Source organism: Gavialis gangeticus, unplaced genomic scaffold (genome assembly GCF_001723915.1).
Source record: "Gavialis gangeticus isolate Ggan-Ray unplaced genomic scaffold, GavGan_comp1, whole genome shotgun sequence".
Lineage (NCBI taxonomy): Eukaryota > Metazoa > Chordata > Crocodylia > Gavialidae > Gavialis > Gavialis gangeticus.
The window spans coordinates 5,152,070-5,159,435 of record NW_017729012.1 but is presented as its reverse complement, the minus strand read 5'-3'; positions in this window follow the sequence as shown (position 1 = coordinate 5,159,435).

Here is a 7,366-nt window from a genome sequence, read left to right as displayed (position 1 = left end):
GGCCACAAGTAATTATAAATAAATTTGCTCCACGTCCCTTTCATGCCTGCCCTCTACAAATTACCTGGGAAGTGTCTTTACTAGCAGGACTGTTTGTGCACACAATTTTTGAACAAGTGCTATTTGAACATATTGGCATAAGCTTCTATTGCACCCAAGAGTACAAACACCAGCAGACTCTCCCTGTGCCTGAAGAAAGGTGTCTGTGCCCAAAAGTCTGTAATGAACAATTTTTCCAACCAATTAGTTGATCTAATAAAAGCTAATCACATTTTACCCGAAGAACCTTGTCAGAATAAATGCTATACATTGGGGTTTTTTCTGAAAACAAATTTAAAAACAAGCATTCATATTAGAAACCTGCTTCAAAGAGATACTCTCATCCAGTCACAGAACAAAAACAGGGCTGTACAGCTCGTTTGTCCAAACTAAAAAACTAAACAGACAAACATGACCATCAAATATTTGCAATGAATTGCTTGGTAACAAGCTACAAACCAAAAAGTAATTTCTGAAACGTCTGGCAAAGCACTTACAAAAGCAAATGAAAATGGCCCAGCTTGTGAAACTTTCTGAACAGAAATCAAAGCAAAATTTATACACATAATTCATTAAAAATTATTCACTTAGGTCTACCTAAAGTTCCTCTGTAAGAAAAATTAATCCCTAGGAGGGTTGGAAATTGGATTGAGATCCTCAAGACTCATTTCATACAGGCCACTGAACAGCTATCAGATGGTAACAGCTTTTGGCCACTAGCAATCCTGGTATGCATTAGGACAGAGAGGCAAAGGGCTCTTTATATTATTACCAGCCCCAAGGGGACATCAGTCCCCTGTGATCTACTTCATACTGGAGCCCAAGGATGTTACGCTAAGCTATTGGTCTGAAGAACAAGAGGTCTGTTCCACAAATCATGTTTTTAGGAGTAGCGTTGCTTAATTTATTAATCCTGACATGCATTTTCCTTCGCTCCACAGCCAGAAATTCACATCAAGCCCCTCTTAGCACAATGGCCAAGATTGTTGTCATTCTTTTTGCTCAGCTGCCAGCCTCAAGAAATCCTAGTTTTCTTTGATTTATCATAAATCTGCATCGTCTTCTTCCTCTCTACTTACTAGCAATAAGCAGCAGCAGCAGCACATCAGACCGAGCCAAGCTATCACGGACTGAAACGAGGGGTCAAATTGGAGCGACATTAATCTAGTTTCAGGGCTCCCCCTCTGAATGCATCTGTGTGCTGACTACCTTTACAAACTATTTCTGATTACATTTTAACTCCAGCATCATGGTCTAGTCATCAGAATCAACAAAGGGAGCAAAGCTACTTGTAGAAACAATAAAAGTCTCACTGACATTACAAATTCTGCATCCCCTGAATTCTTAGATTAATACCAGTAAAAAAAAATAAATCCTAGCTATTCATACAAAAAGAAGCACCAAAGTTATGCTCAATTCTATGTAGCTACTAGGTCTCATTCTCTCTTTCCTAATGCCTTTATAGTTATTTACATCCATGCAAAGCAAGTACAAAATCTTTGTAAAATGTTAATCAATGATTATGCAAAATGAAAGCCAGTGAGGTGGGGAAGGGCATTATTTTTGTGCCCCTAAGAAATCTGCTTTGAGTTTACTTTGAAGGGCTGATTCAAGGCTGGGATCTTTTACTGATTTTTTTGCAAAGCCAGGTGAAACTCCAGGAGGTTTTGGAACACAGAAGTCAGAAGATGCCACACACATCTGGAGTGAAAGCAGGTTCACGCAAACTGCTGAGCGTTACAAAGCTGTGGATGAAACACAGCCCCAGGAATCTGCAAGCATTATCTTTTTTTCTATTATTAAATCTGAGCATTAGTCAAGTTTTGATGAGCAAAAATGACAAGAAAACATTTTAACACAGTTTTTCCAATGCGTTGCTTACCACTTTGTATCCGCATACCTTGCCCTGTTCCAGTTAAGTGTTGCCATTTGTCAATATAATCAGTGTAGTCCAATTGCTATCTAGCACCATAGAAAATGTTTATAGACTGACAGGTTTAACATTCAAAGCCAAACAAGCTTGCATAGCTATACCTCTAATAAATACACAGAAATACTCTGGTAAAGAACTGGATCAAGTATGAGACTTATTCTGGAAAGCCCCACACTGAAGGAGTATGCCACAGGATACACACCAAAATACAAGCTCTAACAAACCATTTTTTTCCTTGAAGGATATATGAAAATAGGATCAGCATAAAAATCCCAGTAGTCTAGTTGCCAAACGTTTGCCAGTGCCTTCAAACCACTCAAAACCATCTTAGATTAAAAAATTACCACTATTCTTGTATCAGTGTCCTATACAGCTGCTCTATGGGAAGTTTCCCAGTCACAGGCCCTGGCTCTCACGGGGGACTTTAAGCACCCTGAAATCTGCCAGGAGGGCAAAACAGCAGTGCACAGGCAATCCAGGAAATTTTTGGAGGGTGTTGGGGACAACTTCCTGGTGCAAGTGCTGGAGGGGCCAACTAGGGGCCATGCTCTTCTTGACCCGCTGCTCACAAACAGGGATGAACTGGTGGGGAACGTAGTACTGGATGGTAATTTGGGCAGCAGTGACCATGGGATGATTGAGTTCAGGATCCCGAGGAAAGGGAGGAAGGAGACCAGCAGAGTAAGGACCCTGGACTTCAGAAGAGCAGACTTCGACTCACTCAAAAAACTCATGAGCAGGATCCCCTGGGAAACCAGTCTGAGGAGGAGAGGAGTCCAAGAGAGCTGGCTGCACTTTAAAGAAGTCTTACCAGGAATGCAGGAACAAACCACTCCAAGGAAGACAAGCAAGTACAGCAGAAGACCAGCTTAGCTTAGCAGGGAACTCTTCAGTAAACTAAATCACAAAAAGAAAGCTCATAAGAAGTGGAAACTTGGACAAATAACTAGGGAGGAGTATAAAAGCATTGCTGGGGCACGCAGGAAGGAAGTCAGGAAGGCCAAAGTGCAGTTGGAGTTGCAGCTAGCAAGGGAAGTGAAGGGTAACAAGAAAGGTTTCTACAAGTATGTTGGCAGCAAGAGGAGGATCAGGGAAGGTGCTGAATGGGGGAGGCAACCTTGTGACAGAGGATACAGAAAATGCTGAATGCTCAATGCCTGTTTCACCTCAGTCTTCACAGGCAAGGTCAGCTCCTAGACTACTGCACTAGGCAGCACAGTTTGGGGAGAAAGTGAGCAGCCCACAGTGGTGAAAGAACAGTTGAGGGACTAGTTAGAACAGCTGGACACATACAAGTCCATGGGGCTGGATGGCATGCACCTAAGGGTGCTGAGGGAGTTGACTGATGTGATTACAGAGCCACTGGCCATCATCTTTGAAAACTTATAATGATCAGGAGAGGTCCCGGATGACTGGAAAAGGGCAAACATAGTGCCTGTATTTGAGAAAGGGAAAGAGGAGGATCCAGGAAACTACAGACTGGTCAGGCTCACCTCAGTCCTTAGAAAAATCACAAAGCAGACCCTCAAGGAATTCATCTCGAAGCACATGGAGGAGAAAAATGGATTAGGAACAGTCACCATGGATTCACCAAGGGCAAGTCATGCCTGACCAACCTGATTGCCTTCTATCATGAGATGACTAGATCTGTGGATGCGGGGAGACCGGTAGATGCGATATACTTTGATTTTAGCAAGGCTTTTGCACCACAACATTCTCATAGGCAAGATAAGGAAGTACGAATTGGATGAATGGACTGTAAGGTGGACAGAAAACTGGCTGGAGCATCGGGCTCGGAGCATAATAATCAATGACTCAATGTCTAGGTAACAGCTGGTATCAAGTGGAGTGCCCCAGGGGTCAGTCCTGGGGCTGGTTTTGTTCAATATCTTCATCAACAACCTGGAAGATGGCATAGAGTGCACCCTCAGCAAGTCTGCAGATGACAGCAAGCTGGGGGTAGTTGTAGATATGCTGGAGGGTAGGGCTAGGATTCAGAGAGTCCTAGGCAAATTGGAGGATTGGGCCAAAAGAAATCTCATGAGGTTCAATAAGGACAAGTGCAAAGTCCTGCACTTAGGAGGGAGCAATCCCATGCACCGGTACAGGCTGGGGGCTGACTGGCTGGGCAGCAGCTCTGCAGAAAAGGATCTGGGGGTGACAATGGACAATAAGCTGAATATGAGCCAACAGTGTTGCCTTTGTTGCCAAGAAGACTGATGGCATACCGGACAGCACTGGTAGGAGTGTTGCCAGCTGGTCAAGGGAAGTGATTATTCCCCTCTATTCAGCACTTGTGAGACCACATCTTGAGTCCTGTGTCCAGTTTTGGGCCCCCCACTACAGAAAGAATGTGGACACATTGGAAAATCCAGTGGACAGCAACAAGAATGGTTCGGGGGCTGGGGGATATGACTTACGAGAAGAGGCTGAAGGAACTGGGCTTATGTAGTCTGCCGAAGAGAAGACTGAGAGGGGATTTAATAGCAGCCTTCAACTCCCTGAAGGGGGGTTCAAAAGAGGATGGAGCTGGACTGGTCTCAGTGGTGACACATGGCAGAACAAGGAACAACGGTCTCAAGTTGCAGCAAGGGAAGTTTAGGTTAGATACTAGGAAGAATTTTCTCACTAGGAGGGTAGTAAAACACTAGAACAGGTTACCCAGCAAAGTTGCGGACTCTCCATCCTTGGAGGTTTTTAAGACCTGGCTAGACAAAGCCCTGGCTAGGATGATCTAGTGAAGAACGGTCCTGCTTTGAGCAGGGGCTTGGACTAGATGTGACCTCCTGAGGCCTCTTCCAATCCCAATTTTCTATAATTCTATCTAGTTCTGGTGAAGCAAAATTAAACGCTACTGCCAAGATTTCTAGCCCAATGTTAAAGCCCCAAATGGTTCAGAATCAGGAACGAGCCTGAACAGGGACACAGGACCTAAGCCTCCCCCAGCCTCTGTTTAACGCTGTGGAGGTGCTGAACCACATCTAAGCGTCTGACCTTGGGCCAGCCTCCATCTGTGCAAAGGCTCCAAACTGAATCTCTGATCACTGGCAGGTTACATATCTCTACCAACAGCTTCAGGTTTCACAAATGAACTGCCAAAGGCGACATCCGCCTGTTCTGGAGATCAGCTCTCAAGTTCTCATGCAAATTTGCATACATGAATATAAGCAGCCTTCTGGTCTCACGGTGAACAACGGGACATTTCCTCCAAGGGATCTAGACTCTGTCCACCTAAATCAGCATCGCACAGCCTCTCAGGGTATACAAACAACATTTCAAACAAAATTAACATCACAACAGAAGCAGAAAAAAAAAAAAAACACATTACAGTCCAACAAACAGCAACAGTTTTGGGGGGAGATTTTGGTTGCTTGCGGGGGGAGGGGGTTGGAAGAAGGCAATTAATTAATACTGGGTTATAATATCCAAGTTGTGGGCTATTAGGTCATGACCAGACCAGGTGTTCCACAGGGGTGCATTTTTCTACAATGTGTGTATGGGAAAGCAATGATATATAACAGCATCATAGATGCACGCCTATTAAAAAAAAACACCTTAGTCTCTGGAGTAGGACTTTGATACCAAACATAATGTGTTCTGGTTCAATTGGTTTGGTACACAGATGAGAAACTGACCTCAACGAAAACTTGTAGCTGAGCCTTCCCTGACCAGCAGCGTTATGTAGAGCAAGATTCCCTCTGTTCAGGTATCTGCCTTCATTCTCCTAGCAGCAGATAAGCAAATGTAAAGAGGACTAGAGTGCAACACAGCAGGAGGGAACAAGGTAAGGTCACTGGACAGGGAAATATGGACAGAGAAGGAGCAGAGATACTAAAACAAAAAGCGAACCCTGATTCAGGGGGCCGAACAGCTGATTTCACCAACAAGGGAACTTCTGGAAGCTTACTTAGGGGCTTCTACTGAGGAAGGGAGAATTAACTCCTCCTTGGTCTAGCTACGTTGAGATCAGTGGTGTCACACCAGTGAATGAGCCGGAAAACAGAGATGACCTGTAAGTGAATTGGTGTTATACAAACTGAACCATATACCCAGGAAAATATATTACAAGTGCACTAAACACTTACGGAGGAAGACTCTGCCAGAGCTAACAGGAGATAAAAACATGACGTGAAGAACTTGTGGACCAGCAGGGAAAGGAAGCAGCAAATGCAGCAGGTGAGATGGGCAGAGAGGAACATCAACATGATCTAACATCTCCCTGCTCTCACCTTCCTCCAAGGTTTTGCCTTAAATCTGCCCTTTGGTGCAACAGGTGATTTGCATGGCCCCTTCAGTTTGGGTTGGGGCTGCAGCCCTGAAGAGGTGCATGCAGACCAGTGAGCGGGAACTAGATCCTTTCTGATTTGGGCTAAAACTTTCCACTTTCACATCACCCTGCATCTCATCTCATTCCTCACATCCCCGCTTACCTTCTCTTCTTCCTAACAAAGCGGTGTCTTGCCCTGTGCCTCACCCCTTCACCTGCACCAAGACACACTCCCAACAGTCTTCCACAGCTCCTCCGCAGATTGCTTCTCACGTGGCCCTGGCAGAGCACGTCCCGAACGTGCACCTATGCCTGGGATATTTGTAGGGGTGCATTTGGTAGCTCTGTTGATCTGAAACAAAAAGAAATGCAAAACTCTAGGGCGCTTGGTCCAGAGACGATACCTTTTATTAGACCAACTAAGAAATCGCCACACAAAAAAAAAAACCAACCTTTTTTTCTGGGATATTTGTAGGGATTGGTTATTATTTTGCTGCCAAATTGTTTGTGATCGTTCTGTTACAGCTGGGAACAATTCCTCATCCTTCCAGCGGCACCAGGACACAGTCCTGCACAGTAGGTGAGGCTGTTTGGGCAGGAAGGGGTGTTTTGAAAAGGATCTTTTAAATGTATTTGCATTTTTTCATTGAAACAAAATCTTGTTTCCATTTTACAGGGGTGTAGGCTGTAGCGGTGTTGGTCTAAGAACAGGGGCAGGCACGGCTCTCTGCGTGAATCTGGTCTCTTTTATTAGAGCAACTCAAACAGTTGGAAAAAATTTTTCTTGGCGAGCTAAAATCTTTCCATTTTAACCCCACATTCAAGCAGTTCCTCCCTTTCACGCTTTGGCCCAGCCTCCACAATCAACAACCCCATTCCCCACCCAGGAGAGTAGCCCAGTAGCCACGTGCGTAGCGCAACACGCATGCGCAAGCTGCACTACCTACTCACTCCTTTCCCCATGTGGATGCTGCGCCACGCATGCGCACGCCGGCCAAACCCCGCAGCTGCGCATGCGGACACCGCCCCGGCTGGCCTTCACCCCTCGCGCATGCGCACAGCCCGGCCGCTGGTGGCAGGGTAAGGAAGGGGGGGGCGGGAGGAGCTCGCGCGGCCGAAGCACGTGG